Source organism: Sapajus apella, unplaced genomic scaffold (assembly GCF_009761245.1).
Source record: "Sapajus apella isolate SASKATOON/1434 unplaced genomic scaffold, GSC_monkey_1.0 scaffold6, whole genome shotgun sequence".
Classification (NCBI taxonomy): domain Eukaryota; kingdom Metazoa; phylum Chordata; class Mammalia; order Primates; family Cebidae; genus Sapajus; species Sapajus apella.
In genome coordinates, this window is record NW_022436946.1 from 73035717 (window position 1) to 73061663 (window position 25947).

Consider the following 25947-nt stretch of genomic DNA (forward strand, 5'->3'; position numbering starts at 1 on the left):
CTCTTCCAAGATACTTTTTCATAGTAGTTGGATTTCAATAGCACCCTCACTATTATTGCATGAGAATTTAGAAGGATTTGGTCTGTGAGAAAGCACATGATTATAGAATGAGGTCCACTCAGTCCACTCATCTTGAAGAATATGCCCTGGGGCTCAAACAGGCAAGGCCCATACTTTGTAACTGAAAGAGAGCCTGGATTGATGCTGAACTGGAGAACATAGGCTCTAAATTGTGTGGCATCAGATGTTAGAGTGGTTCAAGCTAGTAGCTGGAATCTGAAGGTCTAACATGCAGTTATGGGTTATCCTGGCAGGCAGATAAAGGTTGCCTGCATTCTGACACAGGCAGGGAATCAGTCCACATTTGGGCAAGCTTGTCAGCAGGAGCAGGAAGGAGAGCAGGGAGATGGGAATCAGGAACAGGATAGCTGTGGAGGAGGAGCAGTCCTAAAGACTGTGAGTGAGATGTCAACATTGTCATACAATGCCAAAACAACTAAGAGGATGCTAAATCCTAGTACTGGGCTAGAGTTTTTTGTGTCTCTCCTGTTTCACATTTAGTAAGAATCGTGTACTCATTCACCAAATATTTTTGGAGACTCACGTGTTCCAGGAACTGAGCTAGGGATTGGGATACTATGGTGAATGTTATCTCTGCTCTCTAACAGGAGTTATAGATAAAACAATGGCAATTTCAACACCAAATGACTAGTGGGTAAATGATTTAGTGGGACTACAGATGTAGGACCACTCACCTGGTTTTGGATGGTCAGTGATTGGTCCAGAGACAGTATAAAGTGACTCTCGCTATGGGAAAGGGAACTGTAGAGGCTGAAGACAAGATAGGGCCTGACAAACAAGGTCTAAGGGAATGTATCAGACATGAGTGTTATTGAAAAGCTCAAATATCTGATTTGTTACAACAAGTCTACATTGCTCTACAAATAGTGTGGAATTAGTGAGTTGCATTCTTTCACTTACATGACAATTTTAATGTTTTAAAAATATGTGATGAAGAGGCTCTGCTATATACATATATGTTCATCATAGTTAAATGTTTAGTGGCCATAATGAGGCAGCCAAAGAAGCCTCTTGTGGGCTAATTCCTGACCCTCAAACCACATTGCTGAGTATTTTTTTCTAAACAGTGACCACTCTCAATATGTCCAAAAACAGATGATGAATGCTTCCTATAAAAGTATTTGCTTTAGGACTTTTACAAGTTTGTGCACTTTGAAAAAATACTTACATATATTCAACACTCCACTTCAAGTGCCTAACTGCTGCTGAGGCAATAAACCTAGGTCGTAGCCAGAAAATTTTTGAAGCACATGTTGGAGAATTGCCTTGCCACATATTAAAATGAATTTCGAGCCAGGCACAGTGGAGGCTGAAGGTGGAGGATCAGTTGAGCCCAGGAGTTCAAGTCTAGCCTGGGCAAGAGAGTAAGACTCTTAAAAAAAAAAAAAAGAATCTTGAACCCATATTAATTAAAACACTTTGGAGGTGGTATCCAAATCAGTTCATATCAGATGAGGAGATCCAGGGAAAATAGTAGGAGGTCCAGAGAAGTATACATCTATAAAAATGGTATACATTTTTAATACTATGAAAATGTAGCATTATGAAAAAGAGATTTTAAATCTGTACTGAAAATATGAATTATTCATTCAACAGGGCTGAAATAACTGGAAAAAAACGAAATTAAATTTCTGTTACAACTTACACCAAAATATGTACTAGATGGACCAGAAATTTAAGTCTAAAAAACTGAAGATAAAATACCAACAAAAAAAATTTTAAACTATGTAGGCTGGGAAGACTTTCCTAAGTAAGACAAAAAGCCAGTAAAACATAAGACTGAAACATTTGATTCCATAAAAACTGAATGAAAACTTCTACATGGAAAAAAAAAACCCATATAACCATCATGAAAAAGTTAAAATTCAAACAGCAACTTGTGACCAAAATAACCAGGAACAAATGTCCTTAATACAGACTCTCTTTTTTTTTTTGAGACAGAGTCTTACTCTGTTGCCCAGGCTGGAGTGTAGTGGCACAATCTCGGCTCACTGCAACCTCCACCTCCTGGTTTCAAGCAATTTTCATGCCTTAGCCTCCCAAGTAGCTGGGATTGCAGGCATGTGCCACCCCACCAGGCTATTTTTTGTATTATTAGTAGAGATGGGGTTTCACCATGTTGACCTCGCTGGTCTCAAACTCCTGATCTCATTTGATCCACTGGCCTCGGCCTCCCAAAGTGCTAGGATTACAGGCATGAGCTACCACACCCAGCCAAGACTCTTTTAAATGAAAATAGAAAAAGAGACACAATGGAAAAATTGATAAATGACATAAATAATTTGGAATAAATATGTGAAAAACTATTTAACCTTACTGATAATTAAAAATTCAACTAAAAGAAGATGTATTATTTCAACCAATACATTGACGAAGACAAAAAAATTCAATATCCAGTATGGTGAGGGTATGAGGAAATTGATACTATATATTGCTGGTGGGAAAACCAACTGGAAAAAGTTTCCAGAAAAGCAATTCAACAGTATGTGACAAAAATCCTTATAATCAGAAAAAAAATAAGGATATTTCCATTTTGAGAAATAAAAAAATCTAAACACATGCAGTGCTTTTGAGAGTACTTTTTTTTTTCCTCCTCCTATTGTTCTCAAATCTATTGACTTCTAAAAGTTTGGCAAACCTAGTGACTCTTATGTGAAGAAACAGCCAATAACCTTCTTTCTAAGTTGCTTGATAGGATTTCCTAGGAGGGACTGTGTTAGAATAGAGGTGTTAAAGCAAGGCTGCATAACCTTTAAGTGTTAAGTACATCTTGATAGCAACTTATTTCCTTAGTGATATATTATTAAAAAGTAAACTGATGGCCAAAAATTGACACATTTATGACTAGAGCATGAAGGTGAGAGACTAAGGAGCAGGTGGATGAAATGGGGCATTGCACCAAACAACTCTTTGCCATTGATCACTACCTAGAATACAATTGTTCAGGCTCATTAGGGTTAAACTTTTTTGGGCATGAAATACTCTGAAAAAATTGATTTACTATAGTATTTGTACATACTGGTAGATGCTAAAAGAAAATTGATTCCAACCTCTTTTAATGAAAGATGATAGGCCGGGCGCGGTGGCTCAAGCCTGTAATCCCAGCACTTTGGGAGGCCGAGGCGGGTGGATCACAAGGTCAAGAGATCGAGACCATCCTGGTCAACATGGTGAAACCCCATCTCTACTAAAAATACAAAAAATTAGCTGGGCATGGTGGTGCATGCCTGTAATCCCAGCTACTCAGGAGGCTGAGGCAGGAGAATTGCCTGAACCCAGGAGGCGGAGGTTGCGGTGAGCCGAGACCGCGCCATTGCACTCCAGCCTGGGTAACATGAGTAAAACTCCGTCTCAAGAAAAAAAAAAAAAAAAAAGAAAGATGATGAAGCTGAAAGTTTGACAGAATAAAATAGATGTATGAATTCATAGACAAACCACAGTGCTGTGGCACCTATCTTCGTAGAATCCAGAACACCACCACCCAAGATACCTGTTGTATAAGAGCTCGTGATTTCTCTGTTTCATCATGTCTCTGGCACCACCAGATGTTGGGCTTTTCAGCAGCTCACTACCCATCAATCCTGCCTGTTACTCTGAGGGATGGAGAGAGGCTGGTGCCAACCTAAGCTCCAGTTATAGAGTGGTGTATGGGGTGAATGTGTCCTATGAGGTGTACTGTGAAGGTGGTAAATGATTTTCAGCTGCTTCTCACTACACTGACAGCTGGGTCATTTTGTGAATGGGTAGGGAGCAGCGATGTGAGTGAAATCTCACTCAAGATCTTATGTGCCAAAATTTTTCTGCTTTCTCCTGGGGAAGCCCTCTTTTGGAAGAAGCTACTCCTGAAACATTACCCTAAATAAAGCTAAGCATTAAGCATTTTAAGGCAAGCGGATCATCTAAATCATTTTTTGCTGTTTGATCCTGCAAAGAATGTGCTGAGATGAGTAGTAGTGCTCTGTCACATCAGTTGTCCTTTTGTTTTTATATGTTAGGCACAAGTGAATGAAATCTCTTTACTTCTCTCATACCCACAGGTAAAGAGGAGTGAGCACAAGCATCATATTTAAATCTGTTAATAACAGTGTAAGTGTAAATAATAGCAACAACTATGCTCTATTTCCAACTTCTGTTTGATGATTATCAACCCAGAAATGTAACAATCAGTATATTATTCAATGAATTCTTCACATTGTCCATTTGTAACCCCCTTTTCTTTAAACAGTCTAGCCAATTTTATTCTCATATCCTTGTTTCCTATTATCTCTTGTAGCCTCCCTGACATAATCACACTGTGAGTTGTGGGAATTGTTTCCCCCTCTTCCCTTTATCACTGGGTTCAGGACTGGATATGTACAAATGTTGTCCCCCTGCATCACGAGAGCCCTCCCCATTAGGCCTTGTACTCAACTTCCCATGCTTTCCGAGCTTATTCCTATTATCTTTTGTTTCCTTTTTTTTTTTTGAGATTTTTTTCCTTTTTCCTTATATTTTTAGCTATTTAAAAAAATTTTAAATTATTAATATTATTGATTGATAAATTATAATTATATACATCTATGGGGTATAATGTGACGTTTTGATATATGTATACAGTGTGGCATGATTAAATCAGGCTAATTAACATTCATCACTATCATTTTTTATAGTGAGACATTTGAAATTTACTTTTATTTTGAAATATATAATGCTATATATTTCTACTACAATGACTACTATTGATTGTAGTCATTCTGCTGTGACATAGATTTCAAAACTTATTCTTCTTGTCTACCTGAAATTTTGTACGCTTTAATCAACAACTCGCCATTCCCTTCCTCTCCCCTACTCCATGCGTCCGGTAACCATCATTTTACTCTCTATTTTTATGATTTAAACTTTATTAGATTCCACATATAAGTGAGGTCATGTAAGAACCCTTTCTCTTTTATTTCTTCTGCTTCAGTCTGTCTTAGAACATCTTTCAACATTAATGTACATGAAAGCTACACAAATCAAGGCACTTTTATTAATGTTATAGAAAAGGCTAGTATTCACAAGGGGAAAATTTCTTAAACCAGTAATTAACCTTTGATCTCAAGATGTATTATCAATTTCCAATTAAAACTGACAATGCCAATCCTTCTCTGAGAAAGAGCTGCTTTGGAGGAAGGACCTAACATTTCTTCTATGTGGTTATATAATAGCAGAGTTCGAAGAACAAATTAACTTTCAATGAGGAGGTCAAAGCAAACACTAGGGAGCAGGAGGATGGTCTGTCATGACTCTTCCAAGGTTTTAACATTTGTTTTCCACTTTGGAATTTGGTGCTCTAAGGAGAAATAGTGTCTACTATGCTCAGAAACAGAAAGAACATGGTGTGAGTACAAGGGTTGTAAATGATGCTCAATATACTAAGAAAAGACCAGAATCTTGATTATATAAAGTCCTCAGCTAAATTCCAGAAATGTTTCATAAGTGCATTGGAGCAACAGCTTAACTTAAAAGGAGAGTTATAACTGGGTATGTAAAATATGCATGTGGAATATGTTGGGTACCATTTTTCGAAATATTCCTGACAAAGTTCTGCAGAATGTTGATGTGTAATTACTTTCTTTAACTCAGCTTAATTTCTTTATTAATAGTGGTTGATTGCTGGGCGCGCTGGCTCATGCTTATAATCCCAGCACTTTGGGAGGCCGAGGTGGGTGGATCACGAGGTCAAGAGATCAAGACCATCCTGGTCAACATGGTGAAACCCCGTCTCTACTAAAAATACAAAAATTAGCTGGGCATGGTGGCACATGCCTGTAGTCCCAGCTACTTGGGAGGCTGAGGCAGGCGAATTGCTTGAACCCAGGAGTCAGAGGTTGCGGTGAGCCGAGATCACACCATTGCACTCCAGCCTGGGTAACAGGAAAAAACCCCCTGCAAAAAAAAAAAAAAAAAATTGTGGTTGACTTGTTTGTTCGGTTTTGTTCTTACCAACTGAATGCTGCAACTGATTAAACTGAAGGTATAATCTCTTATGTTTTGTATGATCTGGACCTGACTGCAGAAGCAATTTCCCAGGGTCACGTAAATCCCTGTTAAACTGAATGACAAATTAGGAATCATGATACCAAGGAGACTCAATCTATAAGCTGTTGTGTGAATATGATGATCATTATTGTTGCTTTTCTTTTCTTTTTTTTAATTTTTTTGAGACAGTCTCACGCTGTTGCCTAGCCTAGAGTGCAGTGGTGTGATCTTGGCTCACTGCAACCTCCACCTCCCAGGTTCAAGTCGTTCTGCCTCAGCCTCCCAAGTAGCTGGAATTATAGGCATTTGCCACCACACCTGGCTAATTTTTGTGTTTTTAATAGAGTTGGGGTTTCACCATGTTGGCCAGGCTGGTCTCAAACTCTTAAACTCAAGTGATCTGTCTGCCTTGGCCTTCCAAAGTGCAGGCCACATAAAGTACAGCCGTGAGCCACAGCACCTGGCTAATGTTAATTTTAATATTAATATTTAATATTATAGCTATTGACTTTAGAAATAAAATAAATGACAGATAATAGTAGTTACTTTTATTGAGTGCTTCTTACCATATCAGAAACTGTGCTAAATGCTTTATGTGCATGGGATGATTATTATCATTCTCATTTTATGAATGCAGTCATGCTGTTTTTTGAATTCTTCCCTGAGACATCTAACCTCTTGTCAACTAAAATTTGGGCTGTCTAAAACCTGAGATATGTAGATTTTTACAGAACTAGGTGAGGCTCATAAAATATTTTTTCCCGAATAGATATTCTAATACTCGATAGTTTTGATTTGTATACAAAATTCACTGTGAAATTTAAAAATCTACCCACAAAGATATTATCAGAGTAAAAAATGTAAGCCATATTTAGAGTCTTTTTAACTTTTTAAACCTCAGAAAGATTTTACATTGTTTTAGTAACAACATCATCATAATATAAGATGCTGTGCTGTCTTTGTAGGGAATGGTGGAACAATGGATGATGGGTTGCTATCATAAATACAATCAGGACTGTGAGCTGATTTCAGGAGAGGAATTGAGCATCCCTTATTTCCTGCCACATTGCTCTCTGGCAGGGATTAGTTAGGGCTGCAGAATAAATATTTCCTTGTGGAAGGCTAACTGCTCTTAGAACAAATCTTCAATCTTCACCTGTGTCTCTGGAACTACTTCACTGACCAGCCCAGATTATGTGTGATTTATAATTCAAATAAACATTGATTTATATTTAAGATATATTTTATTGAAAATTTTTAATTATACTAACTTTAAGTTAAAGATCAGTTAAACCTGTATTAGTCCATTCTCACACTGCTGTAAAGACATACCTGTGACTGGGTAATTTATAAAGAAAAGAGGTTTAATTGGCTCACTGTTCAGCAGGCTGTACAGGAAACATGATGCTGGCATCTGCTTGGCTCTTGGGGAAGCCTCAGAAAATTTACAATCATGGCGGAAGCTGAAGGGGGAGCAGTCACCTCACATTGCCAGGCAGGAGAGAAGGGGGAGAAGGTGCCACACACTTTTCTTTTTTTTTTTTTTGAGATGGAGTCTTGCTCTGTCGCCAGGCTGGAGTGCAGTGGAGCGATCTCGGCTCACTGCAACCTCCGCCTCCTGGGTTCAAGCAATTCCTCTGCCTCAGCGTCCCGAGTAGCTGGGACTACAGCACGCGCCACCATGTCTGCCTAGTTGTTTGCTTTTGTTTTTTATTCTTTTTTTTTAGTAGAGACGGGATTTCACTATGTTGGCCAGGATGGTCTTGATCTCCTGACCTTGTGATCCACCCACCTCAGCCTCTCAAAGTGCTGGGATTACAGGTGTTAGCCACCGTGCCAGACTGGTGCCACATACTTTTAAATGACCAGATCTCATGAGAACTCAGTCACTACTGGGAGGACAGTACCAAGGTGATAGTACTAAACCATGAATGAGACACCATCTCCATGATCCAATCATCTCCCACCAGGCATAACCTCCAACATTGGGGATTACAGTTTAACATGAGATTCGAGTGGGGACACAGATCCAAACGATATGGAAACTTTTGTTTCATATCTTCTTTAAATACCTAATGAGTATAATAGTCTCATGGAAAAAGGAAGCCCTGGGTAACCTAACGAACAACTCACTCACTGCTGTCATGTCAGCTGCAGACCTCCCAAGCGAGCACTGCTGGAAGAAAAAAAGAACTAGCATCTCAGTTCTATGTCTTCCTGGCTTCATACACTGACTCTTCTTCAAGGGAAGAAGCAAGACCCATTGTTGGGTCTGACATATGGCTAGTTACTAGTTGCTTTCTCCTTCACTTCCAGTCCTCCGGTAGTAGGAGGTAGTAATAAAGAGAGCACGGATGTTTAATAATAGGACACTATTAACCAAGAAAAGTTGGGATTTGAGTATGACAATCTGCAGACATAATGTGATAGAGTAAATGACATTAATAAAATAATATACAATATATTGAATATACTCAAAATAATATATAGAGTAAAAATAAATGCATTAAAGAAACTATCTGTAAGACACTATTGCAAAAATAAGAAGACTGTATTTCTAACATTAACAGTAGCCATTTCCATTTAGAGATATAAATGTGTGATTTGAAGTTTCTGCAGTAAGCATAAATTACATTGAATAAGGAAAAGAGTTGCAGCTATTTTGAAATAATTTAATGGATTAGTTCACATGGCCAAATAAATAGGAAATACTCCATTTAAACTCAAAATGTAATAAGATAGTCTCTGGAGGTCATAAGGCCAAAACTGTATTTGTATATGTGTTATACCCTTACCTTATTCCATAAAAGATTTTTTAAAGCTTTCTTATAGATTTGGTAGATATTTTTATACCTCATCCCAAAAAAGCTATGTCTCTATGCTTTTAAATAAAACATTTCATAGTTAGCATATGCATGGACATTTTGCTTTCCCATGGTGAATTTGTTTCATCTTATTTTATTTTATTTTTTTTTTTCCCGAGACGGAGTTTCGCTCTTGTTACCCAGGCTGGAGTGCAATGGCGCGATCTCGGCTCACCGCAACCTCCGCCTACTGGGTTCATACAATTCTCCTGCCTCAGCCTCCTGAGTAGCCAGGATTACAGGCACGTGCCACCATGCCCAGCTAATTTTTTGTATTTTTAGTAGAGACAGGGTTTCACCATGTTGACTAGGATGGTCTCGATCTCTTGACCTCGTGATCCACCCGCCTCGGCCTCCCAAAGTGCTGGGATTACAGGCTTGAGCCACCGCGCCCGGCTTCATCTTATTTTAAAAAATAAAACAGTCACATATTTACAGAAAAGCTGGAAGTACCGACAAAGGCTTTTTTTTTTTTTTTTTTGCTTGAAACACTGTAGAGTAACTTCCGATTTAGTGTCTCACATTTCTTTAGTTGGATCACCTACAACAAGGATATTCATTGGTATATCCAAACAAATCAAGATTAGGAAGTTAACATTGATACATTATTATCATCTAATATTCAGAACCCATTCAAGTTTCTCAGTTGTCCCAGAAATGTCTTCTATAGTGAAATAATTTATTTTAGAATCACATATTGCACTCAATTGTGTTTCTTTATTTCACTCTAACATTTCCTTAGCCCTTCTTTGACACTTTGAAGTCCTATAATGTTATTGTATCATAAATAGGCACTTTGAGGTAACAAAGTAAATGATCCTTCCTTAGGATTGTCCATAAAATTAAAAAACAACATATGACCTTCTCAACTTTAGTCAGTTTGAAAGTAGGAGACCTGGTTTCATATCCACACTCTGCAACTGAAAAAGCCTTTGCTCTACCATATCCACAGTCTTCCCTCTAGAGTATAGACCTTAATTAGAAAGGTAGAAAAATATTGAAATAGGTGAATGAGAAGAGAAAAGTAAAAACATGGCTAAGAGACTGAGAATTGGAAATGTGCTGTTTCTTTCAATCTTTATGAGGCTTAAGATGGGGTTTTGGAAGAAGTAAAATTTATGACATACTTTATATTATGTCTCTGTGACCAATGTATGTGTTATGGAGATAATTTGATGCTTTAGTTCTTTAAATATTTCTTCTTAAATAAATCCATTCAGTCCATTAACCATAGTTAATGTTTTCCCACTGGTTTGTACATGTCATAGCTAAAGACCAATGTAGACTAGCGGGAAGGAGAAAAAGAAAAATTAGTACATTCATGAATTATTCTCTGTTCTACTTTAGACAAGCTAATTTTCCTTAAATTATCAGGTTCTGTCTTAATCATAGGTCATTTGTGGTTATCAAGAAATAAATGTTTGTATTTTTGGCCTTCACAGCCTTACGTTTGCCACTAAAAGCCAAATTCAATTAGCCTTTTAACACCTTATCGCAAAACATTCAATGTGGAAATCAAAATTTTTAAAAAATGGATAATTCTTAGATTATAAAATTGTTCTCCAAATAAATATTAATTAAGACTTGAGGAAGACTGTCCTATTAAATTAACATTCAAATGTTATAATCATATAAGGAGGGTAACTTATTTCCTGAATAATCATTTTAGAAATTAAAGAGCACTTATAGCACCCTGGGTGGGTAAATGAAACTTCATCCCAAACAAAGCCCCAAAAAAAATCACCACCCAAGATTACCTTTCATTTTTTAAGACTAGAGAGTAAAGGATTATACTCCTGTGGTATGACGTGCACCATCTTTGGATTTTCCGGTAATATAAATGAAAAGAAGAAATAGCTTAAGTTTTATTAAGACTGTTGTTTCACTCTTTTCACCAGTTTAAAGCAACTTGCTTGCTGTACTTTATAATTACAATTTGTACATTAAAAAATTTAAATTACCTAAGTAATAGATTCTCCTTATAAAAAATTGTAACTTTACAGATCAAACTGAAGTACCCTTTGATTATTCCCTTCTCCAATGCTTCCATCTTAGTCTTCTTTCCAGAAATAGTCACTGTTAACAATATAATGTTTATGCTTCTAGACTTCTCCATAGCATTGCCCATAGAAAAGATATCAATGTATGTATTTTAGCATAAATGACATATACATTATTTCACCTAACAACATGACTTTGATATTTTTCAGTACAAATAGGTTCACTTCATTTTAGAAAATTGCAGCATGGTCTTCCATAGAAAGGATGAACAATTATTTCTTTAGCCATTCCTGATTTTGTGAATATTTAGGTTGTTCTGAATTTTCCAGTTATAAATAATATTTCGATGAAGATCCTTGTACTTGCTTCCTCAGTATCTACTCCAACAGTTAGTTGACTCTGTGGTAGATACTACCTGTAGAATTTTGAGGTGACAGGGTATGCAAAATGATTCATGAATATGCAATACCTGTATTTAAATTCCTGCAGCAGTGTATAAATATGCTTACTAAATTTAAATTTGAATTTTCTCCATCAAAGTGAAGTTGAGTACAGTTTATATAATTCTTGATTATTTTAATTTCTTCTGTTAGTTATTAGTTTATATTATTGGCCTATTTTTCAAATAGATGATTTTTTCTTTCTTTAAATGATTTGTTGATTCTAATCCTTCATTATTATTTAGGTTGAAATACCTTCTCCTATTACATGTCTTTTCACTTTTATACTGCTGTGGTTGATGTAGTCAATCTCATTATATTTTCTAGTTTTTTTTTTTTTTTTTCTTTTTTTTTGAGACAGGATCTTGCTCTGTCTCCCAGGCTGGAGTGCAGTGGCGCAATCTTGGTTCACTGCAACCTCCACCTCCTGGGTTCAAGCGATCCTCCCACTTTAGCCTCTTGAGCAGTTGGGACTACAGGTGTGCACCACTATGCCTGGCTAATTTTTTAATTTTTAGCAGAGATGGTTTTTTCCATGTTGCCCAGGCTGGTCTTTAACTCCTGGGCTCAAGCAATCTTCCTGCCTTGGGCTTCCAAAGTACTGAGATTACAGGTATAAGCCACCACATCTTTTATTTTATTTTCTTTATTTTCTTTCATGTCTTTTGCTTTTTGTGTTTTATTTCAGAAGGTCTTCCTTATTCCAAGACACCACACATTTGCTTACATTTTCTTCTAATAATTGCTTATCATTAAAAAATTTTAAGTCTTAATTACAATTTTGTGAACAGTTTAAGATAAAATCTAACTTTTATTTTTCAAAAATGGGTAACTAGTTTCATTGATTTGAAATGTTGTATCATTATTTTACCATTGATTTGAAGTTCCATTTTTATCATATTTCATAAATATATGCGTTCTATAGATACATGTTTACATATATGAATGCATATTTATCATTTAAATAAACATATTGGTTGGTTCTATAATTAGTCCCCATTTTACAGACGAGGAAACTGAGGCACAGAAATATCAAATACTGTAACTTGCCCAACAACACATAGTCAAGAAATAGTGGAGCAAGAAATCAAAATTACTGATACAGATTTAGAGTCTATGGCCTTAAGTGACTACACTTTCTATAAATTTTCTATTGGTTTGTGAGTCTGTTTCTGGACTCTATTCCATTTCTTCCAACTACTTGTGTATTATTGCATTAATTCATTAATTTCCCTTCCAATTACATTTTAAAAACAATCAATGGCAATATATAGAAAAGTCATTGATTTTTTTATGTTGTTTTTGTATCTTGCTATCTTGCTGAACTCTCTTCTTAGTTATAGAAGTTTTTCATTTGATTATCTTGAGGCTTCTATAGTTTTCTCTGTAAGTAATAACAGTTTGCCCCTTATTTTTCAACACTGATACAACTTACTGTGGTTTTACTTATTTAATTCCACTGGCTAGGATGTCCACTCTAATGGTGAATGGTAGCATAGCAGAGAGCATTCTTGTTTTGTTCTTGACCTTACAGACAATATTTCTTTTTTAATTTTTTTTTTTTTTTTAAACAGGGTTTCGCCATGTTGGTCAGGCTGGTCTTGAACTCCCGACCTCAGGTGATCCGCCCGCCTTGGCCTCCAAAGTGCTTGGATTACAGGCGTGAGCCACCACGCCCGGCCAATATTTCTAATAAGTATCATATTTGCTGTATTTTGGGATAGATACTCTTTATTAAATTAAAGAATTTTCTTTTTGTTCTTAGTTTTTATATACATAAACAGATGCACACACGAGTATATTACATATACACACATAATCACAATTGTCTTTGGGCATCTATTGAAATTGTTTCTCTCCTAAATCATATGACTAAGTTATCATATTGTATTGAATCATATTAGTTGTTCATTATTAAAAAGCTATCTTTTGTATTCCTGGGATAAACCTTACTTGATCATAGTGCATTATCCTTTTAATTGCTGAATTTAAATTTCTAGTATTTTGTTTAGCAATTTGCATCTATGTAAGATTTGCTATGGCTTTCTTTCCTTATGTAGTTCAGTTTGAAAATTTTAAAAACCTTTTAACAATTTCTTAAAAGGATTTTTATTTTTTTAAATGGTTGGTCAGAGTTACATTTGAAATTTTGTGGACATGGTTAAATTGGGGGAGAAGAGAGTATGTTTGAATATCATTCCAAGTTTTTTCTACCTTTGTTGGATTGATTTTATTTTCTTCTACTTTTTTTGTAATATTGTAAAAATTATAAATTATATTTGTGTTTTTCTACTAAATTCTATTTAATTAGCACTTGAATGAAATATATTTTCTATTAATATTCAGAATTGGTCCGTGTTTCTCAACATTTATTAAACAAGCCCAAAATTTTTGTGTGCTTTAATTTTACTTTAAGTTTTCATTCCCATTTCAATTCCTTTCCATATTGACCTAATTTGGCAGTTTACTCTACACTGTTATTTTTAAAATTTCTATCATTGTTGCTTTAAAAAATCAACACATATCTAGAATTAATAATATAATTTATGGATTTTTTATTCACCATTATTTCTCAGAGTTTCCTTACTATTATATTCATTTTTATTTTGTTTGGCAAAATTATATCAAATGATTATTGTGAGTGGTAAAGTTTCTGGTTTCTTCATGTTTCATTTTCATTCCTGAATGATAGTTTGGTTGGATATAAAATTGCAGGTTTAACTTTTTTTTCTTGTTCCTTTGATTTTGTTCATTTATTAACAAGAAAATTGTGTAGGAGATTTTGTTTTTTTCTTTCCCAAAGATTTTAGTGTTTGTTTTCTTTATTCCTGGTTTTTGGAAATATTAATGTAATGGCTAGGTGTGCATTATTATTTAAATTTATCTTATTCAGAACTTGGTTGATTCTTAAATTGTGAATAAACTAATGTATATGTTACCTTCCTTCCATTCCTGTTAATATCTTAGTAGCTCCAATTGGGTTGATGATGGCACATTTGAGTCTATTTTATATAATTCCTAACTTTTATTTTGTACTTTATATCCCTTTATCACTTTTTATTGCATTCTGGAAGAAATTTTTGGATTAATATTACAGTTCAGCAATCTGTTCTTTGTGTCCATTCTCTTACTTGACCTACTTATCTAGTATTCTATTTAAAAGAGCAACATTTTAATAGCTGTAGTTTCTAATTGATTATTTCCTATGGATTTAACATTCTTTCACGTATCTCTGTGAATATGACTTGTTAATTATTCTGAAGTCCTTTTCTGACTTTATTAATTCCTGGCTGTAAGTTCTTCATGTTTTAAAAACAAATAAGTCTATTATATTTCTTTTTAATGGTGTTGGCCTTCCTCCAACGCTTAGTGACTCCTGAGTGTTCATCTTTTAGCTGAGACTCTTTATTAGGCTCTTTGTTCTATGTGGTTCTGCAGGCTGCTTAGAGAGGGACCAGATTTGCTGCTGGAACTGTATTTCAGTCTGTTTTCAAGAATGTATGGGAGGGGATGAGGATGCCTCTGGCAGGGTGCCTCACAGACTAGCTCCTGATAGGGGAGGAGCTGTCTTATTCCTATTGGTAGCTCCAGCTATTCAGGGCATTCAGGATACTGCTTTGTTTCTGATTCAAGCTTCCATATCCTTGACTTCCAGCTGGAAGCAATAACACCTGTTGCTTCTCTTTGACTCCAAATGTGGCCTAAGTTGGTAGAGGGAAGGTGCATGCTTTAACCTTACTGTTCCTACTGCTGTCCTGTAACAAATACTGTCTGTTGTCTTAGGCCTCCCTCTTGTCCTTCATATCCATTCCCAATGTTTATTGGCAGCAGTCTCCTTGTTTTGAGCTGGTTTTAAATCCTCCTACTGTCAATGCTGTTGGTGTTTTGGTCATGAAGTCCTTGTCTACACCTATGTCCTGAATGGTTTTGCCTAGATTTTCTTCTAGGGTTTTTATGGTGTTAGGTCTTATGTTTAAGTCTTTAATCCATCTGGAGTTAATTTTAGTGTAAGGTGTCAGGAAGGGGTCCAGTTTCTGCTTTCTGCACATGGCTAGCCAGTTTTCCCAACACCATTTATTAAACAGGGAATCCTTTCCCCATTGCTTGTTTTTGTCTGGTTTGTCAAAGACCAGATGGTTGTAGATCTGTTGCGTTGCCTCCAAGACCTCTGTTCTGTTCCATTGGTCTATATCTCTGTTTTGGTACCAGTACCATGCTGTTTTGATTACTGTAGCTTTGTAGTATAGTTTGAAGTCTGGTAGTGTGCTGCCTCCCACTTTGTTCTTTTTGCTTATAATTGACTTGGCTATGCGGGCTCTCTTTTGGTTCCATATGAAGTTTAATGTGGTTTTTTCCAATTCTGCGAAGAAGGTCATTGGTAGCTTGATGGGGATAGCATTGAATCTGTAAATTACTTTGGGCAGTATGGCCATTTTCATGATATTGATTCTTCCTAACTATGAACATGGAATGTTTCTCCATCTGTTTGTGTCCTCTCTTATTTCGTTGAGCAGTGGCTTGTAGTTCTCCTTGAAGAGGTCCTTTAAGTTCTTTGTTAGTTGTATTCCTAGGTATTTTATTCTCTTTGTGGCAATTGTGAATGGAAGTTTGTCCTTGACTTGGCTCTCTTTAAGCCTGTTATTGGTGTATAGGATCAAACACCGCATATTCTCACTCATAGGCGGGTGTTGAACAATGAGAACACATGGACACAGGGAGGGGAGCACTCACTACACACTGGGGTCAATTGGGGGGAAATAGGGGAGGGACGGTGGGGGGTGGGGAGAGATAGCAAGGGGAGAGATGCCAGATGTAGGTGATGGGGAGGAAGGCAGCAAATCACACTGCCACATGTGTACCTATGCAACGATCTTGCATGTTCTTCACATGTACCCCAAAACCTAAAATGCAATAAAATAAATAAATGGGAAAAAAAAAATCCTCCTACTACCACATATTTTCTGTCTTCCAATGCCTTCTCAAAGTTTATGTGGTCCTCCAAAGCGTAATACAGTTTCCCGTCTATATGCATTAAAAAAATCTCTCTACAATTTTGAGGTTTCCAGTGGGAAAAGGAGGCTACAATCTATTTCCATTCTACCACCTTGAAATGGAAACCAGCATGTAATCTTCAAAACTTTGGGAGGATGTTTTGAGAATGAGTTTAACAGACCAGTTTGCAGGACTGCCATTTATGGTTGTGTATGCCGTTCATTGTATGAAGGCATCCAGCTGAGGAGGTAGCTGAAGGCTGAGAGCAAGCACACTGCTTCTTCCCATCTGTCAGAAAGTAACTGACAGGCAGGAGGGACCCCTTTTTAAAATTTATACGAGAATGTCCTGTGGGTCAGCAGTCGCCCTAGTCATTTGAGCTTTAAATTACATTATGTTTGATGCATTTTGACCTAGGTATAAACCTAGGTCAAAATGCATCAAATTATTCATTGGAAATATGCACAATTCCTTGTACATCAATTATGCTTCAATAAAGCTGGAAAATAAAGAGAAAAAAATAAAGCGAAAAAAGTAAAAGAAATTTTATTATACAAGTAGCAAAGTGTGTAAAATGTCCTGTTGAATTTAAAGGATAAATTTTTAAGGTTTCATACTGTACAAATCGATCAAGATGATATAAAAGCTTTACCTTAACTGACAAATAACAATAATTCTAAAAGAAGATGCATTCATGAACAGGATAGTTAAAAGGAGAAACAAGTGTTAAAAGGAGACAGTAACCAGCTGTTAATCAACTTTTCTGATAAACAAAGTGGTATACTCTTAGGGAAAGCCCCAGGTAGAGAGGCACAGGGAGGAATTAAAGCTGTGCTGTCTAGCACAGTAACTACATGTGGCTATTCAAATTTAAATTAATTAACATAAAATAGAAAATAGAAATTGGGTTCTTCTGTATCATATAGCTGCATTTCAAATGCTCAGTAGTTCCTTATGACTCGTGGCTACTGTACAAGACAGCACAGATACAGACTAGTTCTATCTTCACAGGAAACTCTATTGGATATCACTGACCTAGTTATCTCTTAATTTAGGTTCTCTACATACCAATAGTTTTACCTCTGTAGATTAATACATTAAATGTAATCCCAGATTTTAATTGCCAGGGAGTCTAACAGGAAGATGGAATATGGGTCCATGCTAAGTACAGAATAAGGATTCTGGAATCAATAATATTGTTGGTGAATGGATACATGAATGAACCTAGCAGTAAATTCCCACTATTTGATAAAATACTGCATTCATTTATCCAGTCATAAGCTCAACAAATATTTATCTAGTGCCTACCACATGTCAGGTACTACTTCAGGCACTTCATCAGTAAACAGACCAAGGTTACTTCCCTTCTGGAGTTTACATGCTGGAGGGTGGGGTGGATATTGTGCATAATAAATAAGTAAATCATATCACAAGTGTTAAGGTGGTAAATGTTACGAAAAATAAAAAGTAAATCAGGGTAAGGGGAATCAGGAGTGCTGAGTGTGAGTAGAGAAATGAAGATTGTAATTTTAAATAAGACGGCCAGGGAACACCTTATGGAGCAGGTAACATTTGAGCAAAGACTTGAAAGAGGTGAGGAATAAGCTATATGAGTATCCAGGCAAAGAGCAAGCCAGGCAGAGAGAATAGCCTCGGTGGGCCTTAGCCAGGGACATGCTTGGCAGTTCAAGGAACAGCGCGATGGCTGGCATGGCTGGAGCAGGTGAACAAGGGAGAGAGGAGTTGCAAAAGAGGTCTGAGAGGTAACAGATGGACACATCAAGCAGAGTCTTGTAGGCCATTGTAAGAATTTTGATTTTACTCCTTTTGAGAAGATTTTTTAGCAGAGAAGGAACATGATCTAAGATTTTTTTTGTTACAGCACAACTTACATATTTCAAGTGGACAAAAAATTAGTATCACTTTTGGAATCTTAAGATAAATTGTCCTTGAATGGGAGCTTCCTTTCCAGTACTTTGAAGTCTATAAAATGCACCTAGAAAATTTACTAGTGTGGAAAATGAAGACTGCTTAAATCCAATGAGGGGAAGGAGAAGAGCTTGTGTGTGTGTGTTTTTTTTTTAATTGCTGTGAAACTGTCCTTCAGGCAGCTGAAGGAGTTTCATATTTTCTTTAGAGATTATTAGGCGCTGAAGCTCTTGCAGGACAACTTTGATGCTATATGAATTCTGCCATTTTGCTAGCATTGATATGGTCAGTTTAAAGGGTCCATCACTTTATTAGAACTATTAACTCCATTCATGTTCATTTCTGTTACAAATCTTATAAAAGGGGGTGTTTCTGGTTATTTAGGTCCACATTTTATTTTAAGGCTGTATATTCTGTTTTCATACATTGTTCTTAGAGGCCCAGTTGCCAACCCTGTGCATCTTGTGTCATGTCTTCTTCATCCTCTAGACCCCGGTTAACGGGGCGGTCTCCTGCTCCGTTCTGGTTTTCTTTGAGTTCCTCCAATAGTTGGAAATTGCAAGGGACTTTTACTCTAGAGCCTGTGGCAGCTGCCATTTTGTGTTGCTGTTGCTCCTTGACTTAAGTTTTGAAAGGTGAAGTCTAGCTCCTATGTTAAGAGGTCATTATTATAAGCCAAGGACAGAAGCAAGAAGGCTGACTGGAGACTGTTGCAATATCTAGGTGGAAGATAATGGTGGCTAGTTGCAGGGTGGTAGCAATAGTAATAGTGAAAAGTGGTCAGATTCTGGATATATTTTCTATGTGTATCCGTAAAAGTTCTGGATGGGTTAGATTTGGCTGTGAGAGAAGGGGAGTAGTCAGAGTTTCAGCCTAGCAGCTCAAAGGATGCAGTCAGCATTAATGGGGGGTGAGGATGGCTACAGGAGGAGCAGATAGACAGTAAGTCCAGAAGTTGAGTTTTGAACATGTTATGTTTGAGACGTTTATTAAACATGGAAGTAGAAGAGTTGAATGAGCTGCTGGATATACAGGTGCAGATTTGGGAGAATAATATGGAGTTGAAATAGTAGGTAAGCAAATATATTCCCTGTTAATGAACCAAAGTCTTTGTACATCAGAAGGCAGACTTGGCTGGCTCTGAGTTCAGGTAAAAATATCATTTTATTCTTAGCATGAGCTAGGCTACCTGTTAACAAATTTTGCTTTGCAAACATTACAAAATGTTCAGGCATTAAGTTCAGTTTTAAAAAGGAAATATTTCCTGCAGATATGGAGGTTTAGTGTGCAGAGTTTGTTTTTTGTGATTTTCACAGAAAGCATGTGAGCATTTTTTGTTAATATCAGTGCTATGTTAGGACATATGCTGGTATTATTTTCTCCCAGACCCATAATATTTTTAGCAGTTAAACCCAAATTACTGTACTTTAAATATACTTCATTTACCATGGCAGCATAATCTATTTTTAGTCATTGGGAAGAAAATTTTGATGTTAATTAAAAGAATGAAATAATAAAATGTAAGTACTTGAGTATTAGGCCTGAGTCTTATAAAAGCAAGTTAATCAAAATTGTGGAGCATTATAATCTTAAAAGGATGACGTCAAGGGTCTTATGTCTTGGATTCTTAAGGACAGACATGAAACAGTCCAACATCTGTGCCAGAATGACTTCTGTGAAGCATAGTATTTCCTTTTAAATATTTAGACATCATGATAGTTTTCCATGGTTTTAATTCATAAAATATGGATTTTTAAAAACCCACAGAAGCATAGCATTTTTTTCAGCTGTCCCCTCCTGTCTCAGCCTTGCTTTTAACCCCTATTAACTCCTAGTGTGAACAATTTAACTAGCACCTTCTTTCAGAAACATGACCATCTACAAACATCTCTGGGTTAGGAAATGACAAGGAAAAGTTCGCTGACTCTGAGCTAGGGTCATGAAATCTAAAGGTATTAATATGAATAAACTAAGATAAGAAATATCGATAGCTCATTTTGGTTTAACTTCATTGCTTTCATAATGCTTTTAATGTATTTTCCTCTTGTTAAGACTCTGGCTGTTTTCTAGGTCAAATATATTTTAGTGGCCCATGCTGTGCAAAGAACCCTTGTTTTATGATACCCAGAAAACTGTTTTGGAAGTCTTAGAAGAATCGTGTGAGTTAACATAGGAAACTCATTCAGTCTGTTTATTTTCAGCTGATTTGCTTTTCTAATTGAGTAATACAAAACTGGATATTTATGTAAAAGAAAAGATATTTTGCTATGTTTATACTTGAGCATAATTAGTTAGTTATTTTTCTTTCTCTTTAGTTTCACCGCCACCACACAAACACAGTAACCAATTAGGTTATATAATAGAACACGAAAATTCAGTTGGCTTGGTTGCTTATTCTGTATACTGAATGTTAAATGGAAAAAAAAATTAAGTTGAATATATGAAATTTTTCTTTCCATGAGATTATAAGTTAGGGAAAGGGAGCACGGGGCACAATAGTGGGCTTTACTTTGTGCACTGAAAGCGGCAATTCTAAGATCCACACATACGCCAGAACATGGAACTAAACGGCAGGCTCTTTGGCCCTTTGCTCGCAGATACATCCTTTCTCGCTGATCTGTTTACTGTCTACCAAGAGCCAAGTGTATCATCTTCGCATTTCTTGTATATGTCATGCGTATTTTCCATTCTGTGGCCACTGTGAAGACGTCAGGTATAGATGAAATTATGTGACTGAAAGATAAACATCTGAGTAGCTACAGCCTTTGACCCCTCTTCCCATTCCCCTACCCCAGACATTCCCCCTCCACTTAACTGCTCTTGGCCCACTATTGTTATGAGGTGGGTAGTGGAGAAGTGGAGATGGTAGAAAGGTGATTTATTTGGAATGAGTAAAGGGATGGAGGCAGCTTGTATAGAATGACCCATCTCTGTACCCCAGAAAACAATGGATTAACAGGAGAGTAAACACAGACTGGGCAGTGGGCTTGGCTTGAGTTTGAGAGATAATTTTCTAGAATATATATATATATATATATATTTATATATATATTTGTATATATATACTCACACACCTATGAGATTTAATTTATAAGATTTAATAAGATTTGCTCTTATTTGCAATTATTTTTTATTAGCAAGATTTATATTAATGGGGTACACACCAGGATTCGCAAACTAGTCCTTTACAGATGATATCTGTCCTGATTGGGTCAGTGTCTCTTCTGTTTAGCCAGTGACTCTGCCATTCCAGCTGTGCAGCCTCTGCCCTGGAATTCTCTGGATTCCTCACAATACAGAAGACAAAGGGGTCAAGCTTGGTGCCTCAGAGGACCCCAAAGTCACTTCAGCACTGTAGCTGGCATCCTCAGAAACTCACTTTGGCATTATAGCTGACATCCATTCTGATTGGTTGTTAAATATTTAAAATCCCACATGTGATTGTGATATATCTGGAACTGGGCCCTAAAGAGATGAGATACTTAGAAAGGGCAAGTCCATGTGGCCTTCATAGTTGGTAGGAGGACAAAGAGCGGTGGTAGGAAGTGTGGAAATAAATATGGCGCATGAAAAGGAGACTGAAGGGTGTGAGAAGAGAGGTGAAGACACACTGCTGAGGAAGGGCACTGTGAACAAGTGTTGCCTACATCTGCATGGCCTGGGACAGCCAGGCCTTCTCGCAAGGACCTATCCTCACTTGAAAGTTTTGTAGGCACCTTTGAGAAAATACTTCCTATTGCCTCCTCTGAGCATGCACACACTGTCTTCTCTTCTGCTGAGTACATGTGTTGCATGCACACACTTTGCCCTTGTTGAAGCAGTGCTCAGTAAGAATTCTTGAATGTTTGCTTTCTAATGTGTATGTCCAGGCAACTTCATGCACTGAATCTGGAAATTAACTAATTTATCACCTTCATTTTACAAATGGGGGAATAAAATGGGTATAAAGAAATCAAATAATTGCTGTATGGCCCTCAAAACCGGGATGATTCTCCAACTAACACTGTAGGTCTCAAACTGGGAAGGTTTCCTGAGGGAAATTATGTTACAAATCAGGACAAACTTCTCAATTGGTTCTGTGCTTTGAGAAAAATGAACTTTGTTTTTTTCTTTCCTTATGAAGGCTTAGAAAAATATTCAAAATATTACATTGAGTAAAAAAATCCATATGATGACATTAAAAATATATATGTGAACATAATTTTAGGCAAAGGAAAAATTCTATGCCGAAGCCAATAAATTATCATGAGCAGCAATTAAAGAATAGACTCTGGATCCCAAAATGCTTAGGCTCAGATTTTAGCAGAGCAATATTTAACAAGTTACTTAACTTCTCTCTGCTTTGGATTCCTTATATGTTAAATGAGAACAGTGTACCCTTTTATAGGGTAGGTCTGATGATTATGCAAGATAATTTAGCTTAGAGCAATGTCTAGCACACAGTATGGCTGCTTGTATTTTTATTATCACAGTTTTTGTGGGCTGAGGTTTTTTACAGACAAGATTCAGAGAATAAGAGGAACTTGATTTCCTTCTAATCAGAATGGGTAAGTACAAAAGTGAAAGGTCAGGTAGAGAAGGAGGTCGTGTCGGGTTATTACAGTAAACAGTAAATCCTACTTGAGTTACGAACCCAGCATGTTAGCCACAGAAAAATTTGAAGGCACTAAATATTTCTTAACAAATCAGCTTGTTTGGGCCAGTTCTATTTTTATCAGCATGTCTTATCTCTCTTATAAGCAAATCATGTCCAATCAAAGCCAGAAAAAAACAAAGCTAACAAGTATTCTGACTAAACACTTTTTTTGTAGCATTCGGAAAACTCAGTCTTTTATAGTCTTTTGGCCATATCGTCTTGGTTATCTTCTGAGATGAGATGCATGAAAACCTATAATTAGGACTGGGACTCACAATGGAATCTCAGAAACAGAAGCCAAATTACTATTTCCAAAAGGGGAACTTTTCACCTCCGTATTAAATTAAGGCTCAGAAGAAAATGAAAATTATTATTAGGGATTCTGATAGGTCTAAGACAGCTGAAATTCCTAGATATCTACTTTGTAAAATAATTTATTTTTCCCAAATTCTCAACTACAGAAATGATTTAATATCTAATATTACTCCTATAAAAATTTAGCTTTCCACTTTAGCATGTGATAGATTTTTGCCCAAATAATATTTAGATTCTTTTAAAAACATGTTGGTGTACATATTAAGAGTGCTACTAAATTCTAGGGAGAGTATCTTTATCCCTTTTTAGTCTTCATATGTTTGCTGAGACTTAGCAAAAATATTTTGAGGGTTCTAGTTAGCTTGATCATGCCTCACACTTCCTGAAGAAGGTTGCAGTTGTGGAGACCACACTAAATTCCTGAAGGTGTTCCAACCAAAGAATCCTTAGACATGATCCAACTGACTGGGCTGAGGAGATTTTTTGTTGTCTTTTAGGTGAAGAGCTAATGGCAGAGGGAATTATGGGGTCTCCTAAGTCATAGGATCACCATTATCTTTACTGGCTCTGTTGGAGTCTGAGTGCTTTCCCAAATAAATGAAAATCAGAGCAGGGGTCAGTAGCATTTCCTTTCTTAAAATAATGTTTGATTTGAATTACTTATAATTATTTAACTCCTCGAAGAGATTAATGTAAATATTTGAGATATTGGCTCCCAGGAAACAGAGAAATGACTTTAAGATTCTGAAAATTACCTTCTAATTCTCTTGGGAATACAAAGTGTGTGGGCAACCTAAATATCAAGAGACAGGAAATACATTTGACAACTGGAAAGACTGCTATTGAAATGTATCCTTGTTAAATCAGTAAATCAAAAAGCAACAGAAAACTATGTGTCTAAAAGGTAATGTAGATGTTAATATAAACAAGAGTTATAGGATAGATGTCTCAAGAGGATATTAAAAAACAATTGATTCAGAGGTTAGTTGTACCAGACCTGGTAAGAGCAATGTCAATGGCAAAGTCTTATATCTTTTGAAAGTTTTGTAATGATTGAATGATAGGGTTGAAGGAAGTGAGAAGAAAGGAGGAAACTCTTTTCCAATATCTTCAGTGGGATATGCCCTTTCTAAATTCATTTTTGTGTTTTATGTGAAAATTCTTTTAATAGGATGAGTACTCCTTAGATAATGTGGTTAAAGCAATTATTCCTCTTTAGTCCAATCCTGTCAACAATTTGTACTAGTAATTAATAACAAGCTGAATGAATATTTTTAAAACTGCTTTTTAAAAAACTCACCTCATAATTTAAGAAAATATTTCAGTAAGCAGTGGCAGGGAATCATCGCAGACACTCACAGAAAAGAAGTAATAAAAATCGGTCTGTTAAAATAAAACCAAGCAGGATCAGAGACAGTGTATAGTGTCATTAGATTCTTAGGTCATTAGATTATCTTGGCTGGCTCTTTACTTAGATGAGCCATGTTGCTTGCTTTGGGGCCTCCAGGCAAACCTTATGTGGCAAGAATTGACGTATGAATACATTTTCAGTACACCACTTCGTGTTATTTCACAGGCCTCTGTCATTTGGCTGTCGCCCAAATAATCTCTAGTAGGTTTCATCAATGCCTTCATTTTCCTTTTGTAATACTTAATAACTTCTTTGGGTAGTTTTTTTTTTCTTTTGGATAGTTTTTATTTAAGCAATTTTCCCACATCTAGAAACAAGGAAATACTTGAATAAGGAGTTAGGCTCTCCTAAAGACTCAAACAATTTATCTTTGTAGGTCCAAGAAAAAGTGGGAGTAGGAGAGAGTAGACATGATCAGAGCTCACTCCAAGGCTGCGTTTTCACTCTTCCCTTGCTTCCTTTCCTATAAATAAAATTTGGGGTAGGGAAAAGATTTGGAAAAATATTTGAGCAAAAATTTTATTCCAAACCCTATTCCTCCTTTTCTTCCCAGCTGGAGACTTGATTGATGTTTTCTATTGGAGAAGTCTGAAGAAATCCACTCTTGGGTAACTTAAGTGTATCTGCTTTAATAGCCAACATTTCTGGGCCACACAGAAATGGAACCAATTTTCTTGGTTTGCCTCCAAGTTGACCAACTTTGAAATTAATTAACCATGAGGTTTAAAGCAAGCCACTTTAACTCTCCTAGACCTTCTGTTCTTTTCTGATAAAGAGAAGAAGAAGGAATAGATGTTCTCAAAAGTCATTCTAGATAAAGATTTCTCAGTTTCAACATTATTGATATTTTGGACTGAATATTCTTTGTTGTGATGTGCTCTCACAGGCATAGAATGTTTAACAGCATCCCTGGCCTCTAACGACCTGATGCAGTCATGTCCTTCTTAGCTCTGACATCCCCAAATGTCTCTAGCTATTGCCAGATGTCCCCGGGGAGACATTGCAAGATAAAATACAAGATACCCAGTTAAATTTGTATGGCAGATAAAGAATGAATAGTTTTATTATATTTAATGGGATATATTTATACTAAAAACTTACTTATTTTTGTCTGAAATTCAGATTTAACTGAGCATTCTGATTATTAATTTGCTAAATCTGGTGGCCTTATTGGTGGCGTGGGTGAGGTGGTTGCACAAAATTGCTCTCTCTTCCACTCCGTTGAAAACCAATGTTCTAGGTAAAAAGTTTTTTAAGATACGCGGTTCTGTTCTCCTT

The 25947-nt window shown here is 36.4% G+C and overlaps 1 protein-coding gene and 1 pseudogene across 6 annotated transcripts in view; one reads left to right on the plus strand and one right to left on the minus strand.

The window, feature by feature from the left end:
* Positions 1-25947, plus strand: part of FILIP1 (filamin A interacting protein 1) — a 239292-nt gene that overhangs the window by 52835 nt on the left and 160510 nt on the right. The gene's annotated exons all lie outside the window — the stretch shown is intronic.
* Positions 18460-18904, minus strand: LOC116549715 (annotated as a pseudogene).